This window comes from Eubalaena glacialis, chromosome 3 (assembly GCF_028564815.1).
Source record: "Eubalaena glacialis isolate mEubGla1 chromosome 3, mEubGla1.1.hap2.+ XY, whole genome shotgun sequence".
NCBI classification, from domain to species: Eukaryota; Metazoa; Chordata; class Mammalia; order Artiodactyla; family Balaenidae; genus Eubalaena; species Eubalaena glacialis.
The window spans coordinates 179459240-179482418 of NC_083718.1; positions in this window are offsets into that span (position 1 = coordinate 179459240).

Sequence of the window (23179 nt, forward strand, 5' to 3'; positions counted from 1 at the left end):
GTGGTGATGGGCTGGGTGGGTGTAAACTTATTCTCTGGAAAAGAGAGAGTGGGAGGCAGTGGCTTTCTTTTGCGAAGGTTCGTTCACCACTGTGCTGGGGATGGTATAGAGCCCTGAAAATTCGGGAAAAAGGTATCCAAAATACGGGAATGACTAAGTAAACTGGAGTCCATCGACTTGGAATATTTAGCAACTATTAAAAATAATATTTCTGTGGTTCGTGCCTTGACATGGGAAAGCACGTATGTCATAATGCTCAAGGCAAAAAGGAGAACATAAATTGGACCTACGGTAGGAGAACAGTGTTGAGGAATGGTTTGAATCCCAGCTCTGCCCCTTAGTCCTGCAAACTCAGGCAACCTAACCTCTCTGTGCCTCAGTTTCCTCATCTGTAAAATAGGCATAATAATAGTCCTACCTCGGAGAGCTGTTGTGAGGATTAAATGAGTTAATAGATGTAAAGCACTTAAAACAATGCCTAGCATATATTGTGTTAAGATTTCATTAGTCTCCTTTTTTTTTTAAATTTATTTTTTAATATTTATTTTTGGCTGTGTTGGGTCTTTGTTTCTGTGCGAGGGCTTCCTCTAGTTGCGGCAAGCGGGGGCCACTCTTCATCGCGGTGCGCGGGCCTCTCACTATCGCGGCCTCTCTTGTTGCGGAGCACAGACTCCAGACACGCAGGCTCAGTAATTGTGGCTCACGGGCCCAGCTGCTCTGCGGCATGTGGGATCCTCCCAGACCAGGGCTCGAACCCGTGTCTCCTGCATTGGCAGGCAGATTCTCAACCACTGCGCCACCAGGGAAGCCCTAGTCTCCTTTTAAATTTTTATTGGAGTATAGTTGATTTACAATGTTGTGTTAGTTTCAGGTGTACAGCAAAGTGAACCAGTTTTACATATACATATATCCACTCTTTTAAAATTTTTTTTTAGATTCTTTTCCCATATAGGCCAAAAGAGAGTATTGAGTAGAGTGCCCTGTGAAGATTTAGTTATTAATTATTATTATCATCTCAGCTATGGAAAATATATATAAGAAAAAATAAAAAGATGGAAGAAAAGGTCAATGGTGTTTTTTGCAGGGATGAGGTTACTGGATGATTTTTACTTTCTTTTTTTCCACTTCCCTAAATATTCCCTAAAATGTATTCTCTAAATATTTACAGTGGGGATGTATTACTTTTATTATCATGAGAGGATAAGCTATTTTCCCCCAAACCACAATAGTGGGGAGACAGACTCAGTAATACTTTCCTTTTGGACTCGGGAGGGGGGACCACAGGGAGTCACCTCCATAACTAACACTTGGGGTGCCCTGAGAACACACACATGTCAACATTTTTCTTCTGCCTGGGTCAGCAGCTCCCAGGTAATCTTTCCCCAAACAGATTAGGCTGACCCTTTTGTCTTTCATCTGCTTGTTTAATAATTTTATATGATGCCCATTGAAACAAAGAGCTGAGCTGTTTAAATACCCACAACCATAAGCTGTCACCACCTGATGACAATGAGAATTCCCCAGGCAGGGTGCATCAGAGATGAAATTAAATCATTCTGACCACCCCTGTCATCATCACACTCTCCCTCTATCCAGCGAGACAAGGGCATTCACAGTGAAGGAAATGCCAACTGCTGTGTAAGCTGATCCCGGCTCCGTCAGTTGGCTGGCCAGGCCGGCAGCCTGCCGGGGGGAGGGCGGCCAGCTGGTCAGCAAATGACTCTGCTGAGCACACAGTAGGTGTTCAATAATTACTCCTCTTGGGGTTTCCCTGGTGGCGCAGTGGTTAAGAATCTGCCTACCAATGCAGGGGACACAGGTTCGAGCCCTGGTCTGGGAAGATCCCACATGCCGCGGAGCAACTAAGCCCGTGTACCACAACTACTGAGCCTGTGCTCTAGAGCCCGCAAGCCACAACTACTGAGCCCACAAGCCATAACTACTGAAGCCCGTGTGCCTAGACCCCATGCTCCACAACAAGAGAAACCACCGCAATGAGAAGCCCGCACACTGCAGCGAAGAGTAGCCCCCGCTCACCACAACTAGAGAAAGCCCACGTGTAGCAATGAAGACCCAACGCGGCCAAAAATAAAATAAATAAATTTATTAAAAAAAATAATAATTACTCCTCATCAAATTCAATTGGAATTTTGTTAGGTCTGGCTGATGTGCGTGACTCTATCCTAGGCACTGTCGTGTGTCCTGGTGGGGAGAGAGGTGTAAAAGGATGGTCTTCACCTTTAAGGAGTAAAGACCCATAGGTCCTTTTAGTTTCTTCTACTAAGAATTGCATGAGTTCTAGGCTTTTGGGATGGTGGTCCCTGACCTAGGGGGTCTATGCTAGACCTTGATTTAATTTTCCTCCTGAGCCTTCTTGGGATAAGGGTTTATGTGACCATGATAACCATCATTGCAACATCTTGCCAGCTCTCACATCCCCATCCCCCTATTTTTCGTTCATCCATCCATCCATCTATCCAATATGCATCTATCCAACAGTCCATCTGTCCATCTATCTATCCATCCAACCATCCAACCATCCATGCATCCATTGTGAAGCTATCTAATGGTGGATAAATAATTAGATCCTAGCGTCAGGGTTTTAAATCTGCTTGTGGTCTGGCAGGCAGAGAGATGACCAGACCCTGAGGTGACAGGCCAAGTTCAAGGTTCTGTGAGTGCAGAGAGGAGAATTCTGACACCCAACTGGAGCCTCGGGGGGAGACTGTGTGTTGGGCACCATTGTTGCAGTTACCATCACCACTGGGATTCCTCTGACCAGTGGTGGAATCATTGGCAAAGGTGACCTGTAAACCTCGGCATAGTCCCTGGCATGCCTCCTCCTCCCTGGCACCCTGACCCTTGCCCCACCCCCTGGCCCCTATTACCTACTCTGCTGCCTTTCCTGGCCCTGTTCTCCACTCTCCCCTGACTCCTCTATCCCTACCCACTACCTGTCAAATGCACCTGTCCCCAGAGCCCTGAATCTTGCTGGATGACAACTAATTAGGTTGCTAAGCTTGTGTAAATGGGCCAATGGGTGTTACCATGTTCCAGCGACACCCTCCCTGGAACCATTTGTCATCACCATCGTGATCTAGTATGTGCATTTGCTGTGCACTATGAAACACCTATTGTGAACATTGTGCATTTTTCAGCACCAACTGTGTGTAATTATCATGTATTTTGAGCACTGAATGTGAGCATTGACTCCATGATTGAACATCTCATGTGGGCCTTTATTGTGAATTTCAACTGGGTTTAGATTTCAGCTTTCTTCAAAAATAGCATGTTGGAGTAAGGAGGAGGAGGTCCTAGTCAGACAGACCTGAGTTCAAATCTCATAAAACCTCTTGCTAGCTCTTGGGTAAGTCATTTGATATCTCTGAGCCTCAGTTTCCTTATCTGTTAAATGGAGATAGTAATACCTACCTGGACGATCGGGTGTTGCAAACCGTCAAGCACCTCTTAGTGTGAGAGTCATCCAGGAGCTTTTAGTGCCGTGCACGTGTCCCCCTGCAGAGGGGCTGGACGTGCAAGGAGCATTCCGAGTGGACCAGGATCTCGGGGGCTGCGTCCTGGGCTGGCTGTGACGTGGTGTCCAGGGGGGCGGTATCACCAGAGTGGACTAAGACTGACTGGTATCTTGTCATCCTCCCCGGGTCTTATTACACGAGGCCTTGCGGGAAGTTTTACAAGCTGAGGGTGAAGATTTCACCCACTCAATATCCCCAGGGCCTCAGTCACCACTGCTGGGTGCCCTCCCTTACTTTCTCCCTTGGGGAGTCACGTCATCCATCCCTGCATCTCTGTATTCCTTACTTTGGCCTCCCACAAAGTAGTCCAAGCCCGTTCCTTATTTTTTTTAAAACAGAGGAAAACAAACAAGAGTTTAATAACATGTATACCTCCTGTATACATGGGAGATACCCATGAAAACTGAGTAACTTCCTTTTCCTTGGGTTTTGTTTTTTTTTTAAATAAATTTCTTTCTTTATTTTTGGCTGCGTTGGGTCTTCATTGCTGCACGTGGGCTTTCTCTAGTTGCGGCGAGAGGAGGCTACTCTTCATTGCAGTGCGCGGGCTTCTTATTGCGGTGGCTTCTCTTGCTGCTGAGCACTGGCTCTTGGTGCGTGGGCTTCAGTAGCTGTGGCACACAGGCTCAGTAGTTGTGGCACACGGGCTTAGTTGCTACGTGGCCTGTGGGATCTTCCCGGACCAGGGCTCGAACCCGTGTCCCCTGCATTGGCATTGGCAGGCGGATTTTTTTTTTTTTTTTTGGCTGCGTTGGGTCTTCGTTGCTGCTTGTGCAGGCTTTCTCTAGTTGAGGTGAGTGGGGGGCTACTCTTCATTGCGGTGCGCGGGCTTCGTTCTCACTGTGGTGGCTTCTCTTGTGGAGCACGGGCTCTAGGTGTGCAGGCTTCAGTAGTTGCAGCACGCGGGCTCAGTAGCTGTGGCTTGCAGGCTCTAGAGCGCAGGCTCAGTAGTTGTGGTGCACGGGCTTAGTTGCTCCATGGCATGTGGGAATCGTCCCGGACCAGGGCTCGAACCCGTGTCCCCTGCATTGGCAGGTGGATTCTTAATCACTGCGCCACCAGGGAAGTCCCAAGGCAGGCGGATTCTTAACCACTGCACAACCAGGGAAGTCCCCTTTCCTCGGGTTTTGCATGAATGAAAAAGACAGTCCTCTTGGAGTGAGATCCCTTGGAGAGGCCTTGTCCCCCACGTGCTAATCCATCTATACATTCATTCAGTGCATGTCTATTAAGTCCTACCATGTGCTGAGCCCTGCGCATGAGGTAGGGTGTCATGGATGACAGGGATGGCACTGAGCTTGGATGCATCTGATGAGTGGTTTTAGACATTCCTCCCCCCGTCCTAAGGCTCTGCTCCCAAGACTCAGTAGGGTTAGGGTCAACGGTGTGGCTTGGGACTGATACTTGATAATACAATAAAAAGCATAAATTTGCACTTGGACCCACCCACCTGATGCTTCTGGGTTCGAATACTGTGTCAATATGTCAGACCTTTGGCAGACCATTGGAAATGGGGTGATCGGGTGAGTCGTTGCAAATGGGAGATACTACAGATTTGAGATTATGATCTTGGAGGCAATGGGTCAGATGATGGGGGTGGGTGTTACTGGGCTGGATGCTGGGGGATGTATAGGGAGAAGGGTGGGGGAAGAGGAGAAGAGAGGAGGGGACAGAGGAGAGAGCCCTGGGAGTAGTCCCTTGAAAAGACTGGGAGGCCAGAAGAGGCCTGTTCTGAGAGATGGGATGAGAGCTTGAGGAAAGGGCGGTGGTGATAGTGTCAGAGGAGATCCAGCGCCTGGTGGTACCTGGGCATTCATGGCCTTGCATATGGTCACCTCTGTGACCCTGAGGCAGGAAGCAGGACGTAGGAAGTTGGGAGCTAGAAGAGATGGGGCGGGGCCATGGGGCACCTGGGCCATTCTTTGGAGGAGGTGGGCAGTGAGAGGGAGGGGGTGCTCTTGGGGTGGGGGACAGCTTTTGGTGGGATGCAGTTGGAGGTAGAGGGAGGGGTCTCCTTAGTGCTGTGCATATACTCGGTGTGGACACAGTGTTGGCCGGTCACCTTTTTATGTCAACGGTGCCTTTGTCTCATTCACCAAGTCCTGCCAGCTAATGGCAGCTAGTCTGTTCCTCAGTAACTACTAAGCACCTGTTATGTGCCAGATTCTGTTCCACATAATGGAGGACAGCTGTGAGAAAGTGGACAGGATCCTAGCCTTCAAGGCTCTTCCCCTCTAGGGTGGTGAGAAAGACAGTGACCCTATTATCACTCAACTAGCTTTCAGCGCTGATGAGATAAAATGGAGATAATAGCTATCGGGCTTAAATCAGAGCCGCAGCATCGTTACTAATGGTACAGAATGAGGCTTTATAATAGGGGTTAGACCTTAGCCAAGTGGGAACATGCGGGGCCATCTGTGTGGGCTGCTCCTCTGCTTCTGGGGTCCGGCCTGGGGGTCGGCCAGGCTGGCGGTCGGGAAGGAGAACAAGGACAGACTGGAACCCACATCTGTCTCCCCCACCTCCCACCTTGATGCTGGGGAGACCTCCCGGATGAGGTGGCCCCCTTCACCATGGAGCTGCACACATACTTGTTCCAGGACTCGGAGAAGTTGAAGGCAGTGATCGGGGGAGCCGGAGGGGCTTCAGGATCAAGGGCCTCTCTTTGCCAACAAGGTGGGCTGTAGATCAGCGACAAGGGTGTACCCGGTCCCGACCTTCAGACGGTGATATAAACATACAGCTGCTGGCGCTTCACTCTTGCCTTCCAAATCCCGTGCAGGATGTCTCTTGCTCCCCACATCACCCCAGCACCATCCGGGGGAGGGAATTTTGGGAGAGGTCATGTCAACTCAGTCGCGCTGAGTTCCACGGACACAGCGCAAAGCTAGCCCAGAGATGAAGGGGAACGATGTGGTAGAGACGACAGGGTCGGGGTTTCTTTACGCTGGTGGGTGGGGAAAGCCCCTCTGAGGAGGTGGCATTTGTGACAAGACCTGGGGGAGAGAGCTTGGCACGTTCCAGGGACAGGGAGAAGGACAGGGCAGCTGGGGCTGGAGATGAGGGGAGAGTCTGAGATGAGCCGAGAGGCGCCATAGTGGGCAGAGCCTTTCAGGCCATGGTGGATCTGATTCTGGGCTCTGTGGGAAGAGGTTTAAGCAGGGTAGCAATGTGGCATGGTTTCAGCTTTTGAACGCTCACTCATGCTGCTGGATGGAAGAGGGGCTTTGGGGGGTGGGGTGGGAAATACTGGGAGTGGGGGGCAGATGGGGGGCTGATACTACAGTGCTCTAAAGAGGAGATGATGCATATATACACTACTATATATAAAATAGATAACTAATGAGAACCTACTGTATAGCACGGGGAGCTCTACTCAATGCTCTGTGTTGACCTAAATGGGAAGGAAATCCCAAAAAGAGGGGTTATATGTATACGTATAGTTGATTCACTTTGCTGTACAGCAGAAACTAACACAACATTGTAAAGCAACTATACTCCAATAAAAATTAATAAAAAAAGAAATATTTAAGAAGAAAATATTTACACAAACTGCGAAAGAAAGAAAGAAAGAAAGAGATGATGACAGCCGGAACCGGGGTGCTGGCTGTGAGAAGAGAGAGAGGTAGTTAGATTCTGGGTCTAATTTGGGGATGGAGGTAGGATGGAAGTGGGTTTTTGATGAAGGGTAGGGAGGCATTAAGGTCCTCAAGAATAACAGAGTCATTATCCTGAGCTCCTTTGGTCTTTGCCTCTGAGAAAGGCTGTCTTTTCGCTAGTGGCTTCCTTGCTCGTGGCCCCTGCCCTCAATGGCCATGAGAATCCATCCCCTGTTTCCCCTCCTCTCTCCTTCCCACAACGTGCAGGGCTGCCGCCACCCCCATCTCATCCTCCCCCACCTTGGCGGGTCTCTGCCTTTGGGCTCCAGGCAGCTGTCAGCACCGCAGCATCCTGTGCCTTTAAGATGGGGAGAGAAGGGCCAGCTGAAATCTATCTCATCAAAGTCCTGCCTTAATGAGAGGCAGAGAGAGAAGATAATAAAAGCAAGAACTAGCCTGGGGGGAAAAAGAAAAGATTTTTATCCTCCCAACCCTGCAAGTTCCCCTCTGGCTCTGAGAAGACTCAAAAGATTTCTCTCCGAACATGAGTAATACCCGGCAAAAACGCTGTCCTCGAAGCAGAGGGAGAAGATGGAATGATTCTGTGTTTGATTAGAATTTATTTCCAACCTGCAGCCTCCCTGGTGCCAACCTCCCACACTCCCCTCCCCTGCAGAGCTTGGTGGCCAGAGAAACAAGGCAAGGAAGGAGAAGGGAGAGCGGGGAAGAATCTCTTGGCTCTGGAGAACTTCCCGGGACAGGGAGAGGAGAGGTGTCCTCCACTTGCTGCCTGTAGAGAGAGTGGCCAACGGGGCTGCTGGTCTAATAAGACTGTGGAAAAGAGCCACTTGGCCTTCCTGGGGTCCAGGGAGGGATGGTTGACTGGAGCAGCCAGTCAGGCTGGGCTACTAGCTTGCTGTGTGATCTTGGGGAGCTCATATACCCTCTCTGGTCTCAGTTTCCTAATCTGTTTTCAACAAGTTTTTAAGGGCCTTAGTGGCTATGATTTTAGGACAATTGCAACATGCCTGTCTGGGAGCCAGTTTGGTTCTCACTGGGTTGGGTCCAGGGAGGTTCCCTAGATGACAGACTGGGGAGTGATATGGGGCAGGGAGGAGGGGCCAGGACAAGACTGGAGTATTGAGACTTTGGGGCGAGGGCTCTCTCCTTTTTTGGGTCGTCTCTAGGGAACTAGGTAAATCTTACCAAGTGACTCTCCTTCCTCCATCATTCATTCATTCATTCGTGCATCCATTCACCATTTTTTCACCACAGGCTAGGTGATCGATGTTGTGCTACATGCGGTTAACGAGACACAGTCTCCGACCTCACAAGGCTGTCAATATGGTGGGGGAAGGGCAAGCACAGGCGCTGGGGACACTGAGGAAAGTCCCCTGACCTGAGCTTTGGAGGTCACAGGCTTCCTGGGGAAGCTGACATCTAAGCTGGGACCCAAAGAGGGAATGGGAGGAAGGCAGGAGAAGAGCTGGGTAAGGGGAGCACCAGGAAGAGGGAAGGGGTAGCAGAGGCACAGGGTGAGAACAAGCAGGGTAAATGGGGCGATAGAAACAGGCTGGTGTGACGGGAAGGGGGGCGGGTGTGGGGCAGGCATGGGTTCAGATTTCACTCTGGGGGCCGTGGGAGCCGTGGGGGGCTCTCAGCAGCATGTCTCCAGGAAGGCATCCGGCCAAGCACATTTCATGTGCGCATGAGAAGACATGGGGGTGGATTTATGACTCTCGGGTCTTTCAAAGCCCCACCCTCTGGGGCTCCCTTCTCTCACCCTGGAAGCGGACAGTTACGGTTGAAACACACGTGAGAGGGAACCAGACTTCTTTTTTTTTTTTTTTAATTTTAAAAAAATTTTATTTATTTGTTTTTTTTGCTGCGTCGGGTCTTCATTGCTGCGCGCGGGCTTTCTCTAGTTGCGGCGAGCGGGGGGCTACTCTTCATTGCAGTGCGCGGGCTTCTCATTGCGGTGGCTTCTCTTGTTGCGGAGCACGGGCTCTAGGCACGCGGGCTTCAGTAGTTGTGGCTCGCAGGCTCTAGAGCGCAGGCTCAGTAGTTGTGGCGCACGGGCTTAGTTGCTCCGCGGCATGTGGGATCCTCCCTGGCCAGGGCTGGAACCCGTGTCCCCTGCATTGGCAGGTGGATTCGTAACCACTGCGCCACCAGAATCCCCAACCAGACTTCTTTAACATGGATATAGCGCTTCAGTGGGTAAAGGCTTTGGAGAGACGGACTTCAGCTCCATCACGGAGTCTCTCAGTGCTGGATCTGGCAGCCCATGGCGCAGGTAGGTGGCTATCTGTCCAGCTCTGGAAGGAAGGGTGATTGGGATGGACAGACTTCATCTTGGAGTAAAGAGCCATGAGCCCTGGAATGAGCACAGACAAATCTGGTTTCCCAATATTGGCTCTGCATGCACAAGCTGTGCATCCTTGAGTAAGTCACTATACTTCTCTGAGCCTCAGTTTCCTTATTTGTAAAATGATATTAATAGCATCCACTTCCCAGGGTGGTTTGGAGGGTTAAACAAGATGACGATGGTGGTGGTGGTCATAATGACATTGATGGTGATGACAATGATATTAACGGATAATGTTTATTGAGTCCTAAAATCTTTTAGTGGATGTTGCAATGCACAGTTGAGGTTTCCCCTTCAGGACCAAGATACTCATCTCCCAGTTTCCAGGAGTGTTGCCGGCCAAAAGCTCACTGCTGAGTGCCTCCTTGGAACTGCCCTCAGCCCAAGTCAAGGTCACACCTGTTCCCGGAGCACAGTGCCCTGGCCTCAGTGTGCGAGAACTCAAAGGGTGATCCCTGCCCCAGAGCTCCAGATTGCGGCAACTGCAGAGCGTGTCGTCTTCTCCCTCTGCCCAGTCCTGCTTCCTGCACCCCCTCACAGTTGCTTTCCCAAGAGCCTTCCCTGACAAATCTCCTGCATCCAAATCTTCATCTTAGAGACAGTTTCTCAGGAGTCAGATGTGGGACAGCCCTTTGCCTGTACTGTCTCATGTCATCCTCTCAATAGCCCTTTGCAGGAGATACCACGATTAAACTATTCGAACAAAGAAGGAAACTGGAGTAAAGAGATGAAATCTCTGCTTGCAGCGGCATAGATAGTAAGTGGCAGAACTTGGACTTGAACACAGGGTACCTGACCCCTCAGCACAGCTTCTAACCATCCTCTGGAGGCTTGCCCATCACAGGCGGCCAGCAAAGGGCAGTAAGTGGTTAACACCTGTTTCCGTGGGGTTGCCTCTGGACCTTTGGCACTTGCTTTAAGGACTGCCCCCCAGCCCCTCTCCCCTCCCCATTTTGCCCACAGCCAAGATAGTAGCAGCAGCAGCCTTCATGAGCCTGCCTGCATGCCTGTATCACGGTTGAAAACACCACCTCTCTCGGCCACCCACTCCCTAGCTGCCGATATAACACCGTTGTTACCACCACCAGGGTGGGTGTCTTTGCCTGCGCCGCCTCACATGTGGTTCATGCCTCTGGGGAAGCTGCTGGGAGGAGAGATGTGGAACCTGATCTTGCCTTACCCCGAGATCTGAGACCCCAGAGGACTGACCGCGCATGGACCTGTGATGAGCAGTATACTGGTCGGGCGGAGACCTGGCTCTAGTCCCTGGACCCCCATTGACTACTCAGGAGGGGTCCTTGTGCTTTTTGGGCCTTGGTTCCCCACCCAAAGATGGGCAGTGGACCCCCAAGATGGGCAGTGGACCTCCAAGATGGACAGTGGACCTCCAAGATGGGCAGTGGACCTCCAAGTGAGCTGGTGTGACGCAACGGTCCTCCACGTGGATGCCCCACGACTTCTGCCTCTTCCTCCGTCCCTCCCTCCCTCTGAATGACCAGAAAGCCATCTCCTTATTCACCGGTGTAGAGCTTTACGGTTCAACACCTTCACAGAAACGGTCACACTGGAACCTCACAGCACCGCTGAGAGGCTGGATGACGGCCTTCTCTTGTCAGATGATAAACAGGGGCTCAGAGAGGGGCAGCGACTTGCCTCAGGCCATTTGATCTTTTGAAATTTCTTGATATTCCCTCATTTTTAACCTACAAATAAAAGAAATATATGTTGCCTAATGTGAGACCTGAGAGCTTAGAAGTCATCCCGTCAGATCCTTTTGTTTGACAGATGGGGACCCGAGGTGTCCCTCCACCCCCCGGGTTGCACAGCGACCAGTGGCAGAGCTTCAGCCAGGACCGAGTCTGGGGCTCATTCGATGACCCTTAGTTGGGTATTTTTCAAATTTCCTGCCATAAATTATTTCCCTTTTAAGCCTAAAACCTAAACCACTAATAGGAAGGCACACACCGCACAGACTTGTGGACATTTGGCCCCTGTTTCTGATTGCCTGTTCGGGAGGGGTGGGTGCTGGGCAGAGCGCTCACTGCGATGACTGGGCCTGCTTCACCTTGTAACACGCAGCTGCGGGCGTGCACGGTGGAGGTGGCTTCATGTATTTACTTTCCTATCATGGTGGCCCAGGTGGCCCAGGGAGGAGGTGAGGCCGAGCAGCAGGGACAAAGAAATGTGTGTGTTCTGGCAAATTTGGGGAATTAACTCTGAGGTTGTTCCCGGGAGAAAATGATGTTTTGAATTGGGAGTTATTATACATTTGAGCTCACTGCCTTTTAAAGAACAGCTTTAACTGTCCTGTTTACAGATTTATTTATACCTGGCTCAGTTTGAAAAAGAATCTGAAGGGGCAAATTATTTAATAAGATTGTGAGTATCTTAAGGGCAGAAACTACCCCCATTATCTCTCCTCTCCTGACAGGCTAACTCCTGGTTTTCCCCACCCCTTGCCCTCCCCTAGCTGGATTTTCTGCCTCTCTCTGTTGTAATGATCTATTTCTGTGTCTTTGTTTTCCACTGAACTATGAGCTCAGTGAGGACAGAAAATATGTATTACACATTTCAGTATCTCATCCAACTACCTATCCATCCATCCAATAAGCAAACAGGCATCCAACCATCCATCCATCACCCACCTATCTATCCAACACCTATCCATCCATCCATCCATCCAACAAGCAGACATCATCCATCCATCCATGCATCCATGCATCTCTATAATCATCCATTTGTGTAACGATCCATCTATCCATCATCCATCCATTTATGTATCCATCCATATATCCATGCAACTGTCCATCTATTCTTTCAAAACCCAAGAGAGTTGCACAAATCAAGCCAAACCGGATGAACTACAAGCAGTCATCCTTTACCCAGTGCTCATTTTGTTCCAAGCACTGTGTTAAGCGTAGCACATATGTTAACTGAGTAAATGAAACTAAAATCTCCTCAAGACTCCATGAGGTAGTATTATTATTATTTTTTAAAAAATAAATAAATTTATTTATTTATTTATTTTTGGCTGTGTTGGGTCTTCGTTTCTGTGCGGGGGCTTTCTCTAGTTGCGGCGAGCGGGGGCCACTCTTCATCGTGGTGCACGGGCCTCTCACTATCGCGGCCTCTCTTGTTGCGGAGCACAGGCTCCAGACGCGCAGGCTCAGTAGTTGTGGCTCACGGGCCCAGTTGCTCCGTGGCATGTGGGATCTTCCCAGACCAGGGCTCGAACCCGTGTCTCCTGCATTGGCAGGCAGATTCTCAACCACTGCGCCACCAGGGAAGCCCAGTATTATTTTTTATAAAGTTATTTATTTACTTATTTTTGGCTGCGTTGGGTCTTCATTGCTGTGCGCTGGCTTTCTCTAGTTGCGGTGTATGGGCCTCTCATTGTGGTGGCTTCTCTTATTGTGGTGGCTTCTCTTGTTGCGGAGCACAGGCTGTAGTTGCACGGGCTTCAGTATTTGTGGCTTGCGGGCTCAGTAGTTGTGGCTTGCGGGCTCTAGAGTGCAGGCTCAGTAGTTGTGGTGCATGGGTTTAGTTGCTCTGTGGCATGTGGGATCTTCCCGGACCAGGGCTCGAATCTGTATCCCCTACATTGGCAGGCGGATTCTTAACCACTGCACCACCAGGGAAGTCCCGAGGTAGTATTATTATCACGGTATTTCAGATGAGGAAAGTAAGATGGAGAGAATTTTAGTAACTTGCCCAAGGTCACATGGTTGGTCAGCGTCAGACAGAACCCATGATCTTTTGCTTCACCATGGTGGGAAGTATTCCTGGGGGAATGATTTAAGCTGACTTGTACATCCTCCCCGAAACATCTTAACCTCTCTCGCCCCCAGTCTTCATCTCTACAAGCTCTGGCTATCTCCCCCTCCTTTCCCCCATTCCCTCCTCCTAAGGACAGAGGTTCCTGCTCTTAATCCCTGAGGAGAGAGGGAAAGAGTGAGAAAGGCCTGAGGGGCATTCCGTCTGGGCCAGGTCAGAGGTGAGGAGGAAAACAAACTCTCCACAGGCAGCCCGAGCCCTCTTCTCCCCTCCCCTCCCCTGGGGAGGATGAGAGCAGCGTGAGGTGTACAGCTCTGCTGTGAGTGGGCAGTGATGAGTCAGTGTGTCTAGAGGGCCAGGGAGGGCCAATCAATGCTAAAAGCATTCAGCCCCAGAAATCCTTGGGGCTTTGGGGAAAGGCAGTACGGCTGTTCCAAGTTCACGGGAAGCCAAATGGAATTCACAGAGAGGACTCCTCCTGAGCCTGAGGGGGTTCTCCCCCTGATGCTGTCCCGGCACCTTAAATTGCCCAGGTCCAGAACTAAACCCATTTCCCTTCTGCGTCATCTCCTCCACCTGCTTTTCACTGCCCTTCTCTCTCGCTCCGGAAATGACAGCGCCACCTAATCCTTTTGTCTGCCTGTTCCACTTTTCTTTCCCCATTTCCTTAGGTAACAGCTCCCCTTTCTTGGGATAATAGTTCCTCTCCCATTTTAGTTCTAACGGGACCAGCCCATCAGTGTTCTACCCATTCTTGTTATGGGGACAGGAAACATCCTGATTAGGCCAGTCATATTTGCCCAGACCTCAGGCCACAACACCAAGTGCAGAGATGGACATGTGACCAAGCCTGACCAATCAGAGCTCTTCCTTGGGATTTTTCTAACTGGAGCTGGTAGGGAACATGTCTTTTCCCAGATGGTGACAAGGCTTTAAAGATAAGAGTCCTGAGCTCTTTGTAGTTGGATACAGAGTGGCACCAAGACACTGAGAAGAAGAGGGCATCCTGGAAGCACCTGAGGCCCAGGTTCCAGCTGCTCCTGAAGTCAGCTCCACTTCTGACTTCCCCTCAGTTGGTTTTCAGGGCAGGAGTGAAGGGGATGGATAATACATTTGCCATTTTCCCTCGTGGTGTGATTCTGTTTCTGTCACTTGCCATCCAAGAATCCTGGTGATCACATTGCTCAAACCAGCAACTCAAGTATCTTCCTTGGGTCAGCCCTTCCCTTTACTTCCTCATCCAATCAAAACCAAATTTCTTAAACTCTACCTTCTGATGAGTTCTCACCTCTGTTCACTTCTCTCTGTCCCTACAGCCTCCTGGATTATTTGTGACTCTTTCTGGCTTACCTCCTCCAATCTCTCACTTTAGCCAGAGTAACCTTTATAGCACACTAGTCTGACCTGGTTCTTCCATAGCTATAAACCCTTCAACAGCTCCCCCGTTACTCCCAAGATAAAGTCTTAGCTTTAAAAAAAAACTTTTTATTTTGAAATAATTTTCTATTTATAGGAGAGGTGTAAAGATATTACAGAGAGTTTCCGTGTATACTTTACTCATTTTCTTCTAATGTTAACATTTCATATAACCATGGTATGTTTGTTAAATGCAATAAATTAACATTGGGACAACTCTATTAACTAAATTACAGACTTCGTTTGGATTTCACCAGTTTCTCCAGTATCGTCCTTTTTCTGTTGCAGGCTCTGGTCCAGGATACCTGAAAGTCCTAGCTTTTAAACAGGGCATTGGAAGCCTTTTGTGATCTTGGCCTCTGTTTAACTCCAAGCCCATCTCTAACCCCTCACCCCACCCCTTTCTGCTCAGGCCACCCTGAATTACCTGCATTTCCTCCAAGGGGCCAGGGCTTTGCTGTTCCCTGTCTATCTGAGGAGCCCCATTTCCCTTTCTTGACCTCACACACTTATTCACCTTTTAAGCTTCTATTAGGTCAACTCACCTAGGAAGCCTTCTTGACCAAACCCAGCTGACCCCTGGACTTCTCCAGCTGCTCTGTGCTCTTGCCATCCCTGTACTCTTTATCCCAGATTTTGATGATCTGTTTCCTTGTCCTCCCCATTGGGTTGAAGAACCCTGGGGCCAGTGCCCTGCTTTATTTTTCCCCGTAGGAACTCAATGAATGCTTGCAAAATGGATGAAGTTAGGAAAAAGTCAATACCCACACAAGTGTCAGCGATAGCTCAGAGAGAGAAATCTGCTGGCCAGGGTAGCCTTCTTGACTTGACTCTTGCAAAATGAACTAGTAAACTCACATTTATTGAGCACAGACTATGTGCCAGACACTACTGCAAGCACTTTACACATGCTAATCGAATTCTCACAAAAACTCTGTGAGGTATGTACAATTTTTCTCCCCATTTGACAGATGAAGGAATAGAGGTGAAGCAACTCATCAAGATGTGTAGTTATTAGAGGTAGAGCTGGAATATACCCTGAACTGCTTCTTCTTTGCTAGACTTTGGTGTGTGTGTATGGCCTATGGAGAGGGGTAGGAGGTAGAATTCCAGGCCGGGGCAACTGGTAAACCAAAAACATTTTGGCAGGTAAGCATGGAAGGTAAGCATGACCCAGGTTCTTAAAGAGTTTCCATTGTGGGGGGATGTGTTGTTGGTTACCTCTGAGGGTGACAGATGGGGGGACAGCTGTTTGGAGATGTGGACCTGGAGGAGGGGAGGGACTGCATGCTGGTGGCAGAGGCCACTGATGCTCTCTGGAGTGTAAGTTGGCCAGAAGCTAATTAATGAGAATGCTCTGAGGACTTGGAGCAACCCAAGAGGAGAATGTCTCAAGGAAGGAAGAACTCAGAGGCCCAGAGACAGCAGAGCCATCTGGGCCAGGGTGGGCGTGGAGTCAGGAAGAACCTGCTAAATTCCCACGAGATGGATGCTGTCATTCAGCTGGGCACCTGCAAACTACCACCGTGTTTATCATTGATAGCCTGGGATTTCCTCCGGCTGAGTTGAATAGCTTTGTACCCTAAATGGAGGTGCACCTCCCCACATGAGTAATAGCTACTATTTGTGCAGTGTTTATGGAATAGGCCTTTTCTACTCTGTTGTTTTCAATTCATCCTTCCAATGCCCAAACAAGGTGGGCATCATTTCCGTGTCCTGGTTATAGATTAAGAAATGGAGACTTAGGAGGAAGATGACTTGCCTGAGGTCAGACAAATAGAAAGGGACATAAAAAACATTGAATGAAAAAACAAAACAAAACAAAACATTGAATGAATGAATAAATAAGAACTGAAACCAGGACTATTTGAGTCTGGTTTCTGTTCCTTTTCTATAACCTTTGAGAAAGGGTATTTTGTGCCTAAAACTGGAGCGCCTGGCACATTGATGAGGGTTCAATAAAGAGTTGTTGAATGGAGGAACGAAAGTGGTATCAGAAAGAAATAGGAGAAAAAAAGACCCTAATAACATAAAAACCTACCATCAGTTTGTAACTGGCATAATGCGCCTAGTACCTCATTCAATCAATTCTCACCGCAACTTAGCTGACAAGAGGATTACTCTCTCCATTTCGCAGGGGAAGGAAGGAGACTCAAGGAATTAGGCGACTTGGTGAGGGATCTCACAGCCAGTGAGCTGTATAGACAGAACTAGAGCCCAGGGCTGATGTGGATTATATGTGCCATTAGATGGTCACCTACCCACACAAACACACAGACACACACTAAGATACATATATACACGTACTCACACACAAACATGCCCACAGACACACCCGGACACGCACAGACACAGGTACGCACACAGATACACAGACACAGAAAGACAAAGATGCACAGAGATACAAAGACATAGAAAGAGAAAGATGCACAGAGATGCACAGACACACCTAGACACACACACAGATACACACAGACACACACTCACAAGTTGTGGTCTTTGGAGAAGATTCCCTGATGCCTTGGCTAGTGTCTCTACATGAGTAAATCTTGGGGAACCTTCTTTTTGGGTGTTCCCTGGCTGGTTACATATTTAATCTCTCCAAAGAGTACACAGAACCAAGCTTTCTGGAGAGGCAGAATCTCCCTTCTCCCACTCACTTCTAGCTTTTCTGAGTGGAGGATGGAAAATCCAACTGGGAAGGCGCCGGAGGAAGGCGAGAGTGATGAAATCACGGGGAACTGGGAAGCTGTTCCCCACTGGAGTCTGCAACTGCTTTGCATAGGCTTTGATTCTTTCTAAAAAGGGCAGGTGGTATCACTCTAGCTGGCTGGGCTGTGGGGCTCCTGGTGCCCAGGGGCAGTCAGCTCCCTTTCCTATGGAATATTACCACCTTCTAACCTCCATTGACACCGTAGGAAGCCTTACATTCTCTGTGGAAGCAGAAAGAGCCCTGGGTTTGGAGTCAGTTTCAAATCAAGCTCCACCCCTTTCTGACTGTGTAACTTTGGACAACTCACTTGGAGCCTCACTTTTCCCTTCTGTAAAAGGGGGCAGTAGTACCTCTCTCATAGGCTATGGGGAGGATTAACCAAGGTCGTTTCTGTGAAATGCCCAGTATTGAGCCTGGCCCAGAACAGATGCTCAGTCAATGGTGAGCATTGACTTCTCCCACCAAATACCCTTTCCTTCCCCTTTCAGTGTGGCTGGTTCCTTGACAGTCACATTGGGGTCATGGTCATCTCCCCATCTCCTGGTCGAGGCCCTGGCACATAGTAGATGATCCACAGATACGTGTTAAATGAATCTTTCCAAAATCCAGGTCTGCTCTTGACTGCCCTGTGTCCCCAGACTCATCAGTGGATGTTCATGTCCTTCAGAAGAGCAGGCTAAGCTCCTCAGCCTGGCATTTGAAACCTCTTGTGATCTGACCCCAGAGTCACCACCCCCCAGTGCTGCCCTTAGCTCTTAGACCTAGGGCCACTCTCCAGGACCTGTGCTTCGTGTATTTTTTTTCTTGGCTGCGCCACAGAGCTTGTGGGACCTTAATTCCCTGACCAGGGATCAAACCCAGGCCCCGGCAGTGAAAGCACCGAGTCTTAACCACTGGACTGCTAGGGAAGTCCCTCCAGGACCTGTGCTTTAGAAGGTCTGGATCTGGTTTTCCTCTGGCCCAGCCCATCTCCATGGGGCAAGCAGTCTGCAAGCTAAGGGGGCGTGTCCACCCAGAAGCCACACCTCCTCCTCTGGACTATGCTTTGGGACCCAAGCCCCCCAATTCCCTGCACGAATGGCCCCGAGTTTGCTTCCAGGAGCTGCATGGGCTTCTTCCCTGGGTCATCCCTCTGTAGTTGGATGCACATTTGGGGTGTGTGTCCCTAAGTCTAAGCGATAACCAGAGGGTGGCCCCTTGTCAGACCTGTGGATGGTGTTTGGCTGTGTTCACGTGAGGCTCCACCTGTGCATGTGAGGCCCTTGCAGAGTGAGATGGGACCTGTGTCGCAGAGAAGCGGGAGAGCGATGCTCCTGCACAGATCTCCATTTGGGTGGGTCTAGTACTCCCACCCTTCCTACCTCCCTGCAGGAAAGAGGGTGCTTAGGTGTGGAAGCAGGGAGGTGTGAGTGTGGGTTTGGAGGCCTCTGCGGCGGGCACTCTCCTGCTCTCCAGGCCTGGAGCTGTGCTACCTGTTGGCACCACCTCTGGGCAGGGCTGGGCTGTTCTGTCCAGGGGGAGGGAGTGTCCATACTCAGGGGACAAGGTGGCCGTGAGTGATGCCAGGAGGTCCCGAGGAGGTGCTCCCTGGCCCTGGCTTGGGACTACACTGCCACCTGTGTCTCTAGTCTAATGTTTGGCTGATGAAGTAGGGCCACTGCAGAAAGGGGACAAGGAGTGCAGGGACAGTGGGGACCCCAAACCCCATCCAGGGCCGGGGCCTGCTGAGTGGTTATTGGGTGGGTACCAGGAGCAGCCCTAGCGAGGGGCTCAGCCAGGTCACAACTACCCCCAGCCGGGCTTTATTTGCCAGGTTAGAGAGAGCCTGGCCTCCGAGAGGTGCAGACTCAGTCCTCAAGTAGACTCAAGGCAAGGGAATGGCTTGAACAAGGGAAAGAATGGTGGAGCCGGCACTTAAACTCGGGACTCCTCTTTTTCCCTTGCTTGGTCACTTTATCGAGGTGTAATTTATACACAAGAAAATGTGCCAGTGTCAAGTGTACGATTTGATGAATTGTGACAAGTGTATACAGTTGTGCTACCATGACCACAGTCGTGTTATAGAACATTTTCATCACCCCCATGTCCCTTTGCAGTCGCCCCTTCCCCCACCCCTTGGGCCCAGGTAACCAACGATCTGTGTTCTGTCACTGTACTTTTGCCCTTTGTAGAATTTCACATAGACGGAATCATACGGTGCATGTCTTCTGGGTCTGGCTTCTTTCATTCAGCACAATTATTTTAAGACTCACCCATGTTGTTGCCGTGTCAGTATTTCATTCCTTTTCACTGCTGAATAGTATTCCACTGTATCACATTTTGTCCATTCACCCGTTGATGGACATTTGGGTTGTTTCCAGTTTTTGGCTGTTACACATAAAGCCGCTGTGAACAATCACACAGAGGTCTTTGTGTGGACATTTGTTTTCATTTCTCTTGAGTGAAATTGCTGGCTCATATGGTATGTGGATGTCAAGTGTTTTGCACAGAGGGCCTGCTATTTTGCATTTTCACCAGCTGTGAATGAGAGTTCCAGTTCTTTCTCATCCTTGTCAACAATCCAACCCAAGACTCCTGCCCCCGAAACCCAGCCAGTGGTGAGATGTGGATTGAAGAGGACAGGTGAATCTTGCTTGGGCTGCTCATCTCTGTGAGGATCTTAGGCTGAGAGAGTAACAAGAACCTCCAGGGATGTTAAGCTCTGTGTTGTCATTTTACAGATGGGAAAACAGAGGCCCAGAAGAAGAAGGGACCTGTACTTCTCTGACTGCTGGTAGAGCTGGGAGGGGGCTGTGGAGTGGGATTAAAAGCAGGGATTTTGGAGTTGGGTTAGCCCCAGATTCTAGTCTTCGTTTAACCAATTGCTAACCTCTCTGAGCCTCCACTCTTCCTTCTATAAAATGGGGACAAAAACAACCTCATAAGATAGATGGGGAGGATTAAGTGCCGGGAGCTTGAGAAGCTCAAGAAGCTGAGCACTTACTACGTGCCGGGGACTGTTCTTGGTGCAGGGGACATAGCAGAGAATGAGATAGACACAGTCCCTGTGCTTTGGGGGCTTCCAGACAGTGGGGCGGGGGGAACAGATTATAAATAAGAAAACAAATAAAATCAATCATCATAAATTGTGACAAGTGCTGTTTGAAGGAGCCAAACTGATCTATTTCAGAGTCTCCCCAAAGAAATGCTATTTAAGGTGGGATCTGAATGATGGGGAGGAGCTGACCATGGGGGCAGGGGGTGGTGGTGGCCTTCCAGGGTGTGGAAACAGCATATGCAAAGGTGCAGAATTTGGAAAGGGCGGGTTGTATTTCAGGCACAAAAAGGGCAGTGTGACCCTCGTACAGAGGTTCAGGAGAGAGTACTGTGGAGACACCAGAGAGCTGGCCTGGGGCTTGGTTGTGCTGTGCCTTGCAGGAGTTTGGATTTTAGATGAAGAGCAGACTTATTTTAGACACTGTGAGTGCTGGTTGTTATTATTCTTCCTCTTATTTTCCACCACTCAGGGGTCTTCATTCCCAGTTCAAGCCTCTTTCCAAAAGCCCAGTGTGGGCAGGTGCAAGGCTGTGGTCTGCAGCCAGCTGGGCCTGGGCCCCCACTCCGACCTCGCCGACACGCCTGGCAAACCGAAGAGCACCAGCTGGCGGGCGTGGGGTGGGGAGACCATCTGCTGGTCCCTATTGTCCTTCAACCCATTGTCGGGTCCACGCCCTCTGCTCTGAGGACAGCGGGGGACAATGGGGGAATGCGATCCACCGGCTCCTGTTTCCTGGCCTGGGCCCTCGCCCCCGCGATGACACCAGGAGAACGCCCCCCAGGGCGGAGGCAGGGGCTCTACCAAGCGGGAGGCGGTGCCGCACGCATCCCTCATCATCTCCCTGGCAACCGCAGCTGCCAAATTGTTGGTTGGAGGGTTTTTTTTTTAGCGTCCTGGGTGGGGGGTTTCTTCTTGTATCCGCCTGGAGGGTGAGGTGCTCTTGGGAAACGATCTGCTTCTTGCCTCCTGAGGGTCCCAGCACCTGGCCTGGCGTCTACGGACTCCTCAGGCCCCCTGGGAGCCCAGCGCAGGAACACGCCAAGTCAGACCCCACACACGCTTAAGATGCCAGCTCTTGGAGGCATCAAAATAAACTCAAATTATATTTGAGAAAAAGCATCAACGTTGTCATCACCCAAGGAAACAGAACATTGTTAAACTTTGTGCTTATTTTATGGTTTAGCATTGTGTTTATTTGGACTTAACATGGGGCAGTGGGGGGCACCGCCCCCTTCCCATTGCTTAGAGTCTCTAAAAGTCTGGACCCAGTCCTCAGGGGACATGAAGGCAGGGGAGCAGACCCCTGGGCAGCTCCCCTCTCATCCCTCTGGTGGAGAGATTCCCATCTTGCAGGGCAGCTTTGAGAGCGACTTGGTAGCAGCCGGTGAGGTCTGCTCTCTGGCGATCCAGAAGCCAAAAAGGTGGTAATATTAGAAGGGTGATCATAAAAGAAGCCAGACAGTGATGGTGATAGCCAATGTTTATTGAGGCTTTACTATGTGCCAGTAATTGCCTTATATATGTTAACTCATTTAATCATCACAATAAATCCAGCAGGTGAGTACTATTAGTATCATCCCCATTTTATAGATTGCGACACTGCAATACAGAGAGGTTAAATATATTGCCCAACGTCACACAGCTACTGGGTGACGGAACCAGGATTTGAATCTGGGCAGCAAGGCTCCATGCAATGAGCTCTGACACCCTTTCTCTCTGATTCCTGGTGGGCACATGCATAGCTCTTCTTTCAGGAGATAAGCCCCAGCCCCAGCCCCACTCCAGGCCAGCACTCTGGGGAGATTAAAAACGAGGGAGGGAGATGCAAGAGGGAAGAGATATGGGAACATATGTATATGTATAACTGATTCACTTTGTTATACAGCAGAAACGAACACACCATTGTAAAGCAATTATACTCCAATAAAGATGTCAAAAAAATAAAAAGAAAAAAAAAAGTAACCATTTGGTGAGAGATGAAAAATAAAAACAAAGAACCTAGGCTCTGCCAGACTTGACGTAGCCTGGGGGTGGGAGCTGGACCGACCTAGGTTGGTGTCCCCAGTCTGATACTGACTAGCTACGTGGCCTTCACCTCTGTGAACCTCACGCTCCCCATCTGTGCCTCGCTCACGGGGTTGGCGTGAACATTAAATGAGTCAATACATGTCAAGCTCCTACAACACTCTGCTCAGGAAATGCTAAGGCTGATTGTTATCTTTGCTTTTGCTCCCCTTTAGGGCGATCGTGGGGCTTGAATAATGAGTGAAGACACTTTGTATGTGGAAGATAATTGCACAAATGTCAGGGCTCAGTGTGACATATAAATACGGAGTGTTCAGTCCGGAGAGCAGGAGGGGGTGGGGACTGAGAGGAGAGCCATCTTCCCGGGAACTGAGTGTCAAGTGCCAGCTCAGGGGGTGGCAGTGAGGGCACCAGCAGCTACAAGACAAGGGAAGGCGGCCTGTCTGCGCTGCTCCCTGAGCCCAAGGAGAGAGTCTTAGGCTGGGACCCTGGGGCACGATCCTTCCCCTCTCTGGGCCTCAGGTTCCCCATCTGTAGAATGGGTGACTAGGGAGTAGCTGACTTCTAAGCACCCCTATCCCAGCCCTGATTTTCTGTGACTTGGAGAATAAGAGGATGTGTAAAAATGAAAGTGGAAATAGACACGACACATGGTGTGGTAAATCGATTGCAAAAATTGTCCCAGTTCTTCCCTTTTCTCTGTCATCACAT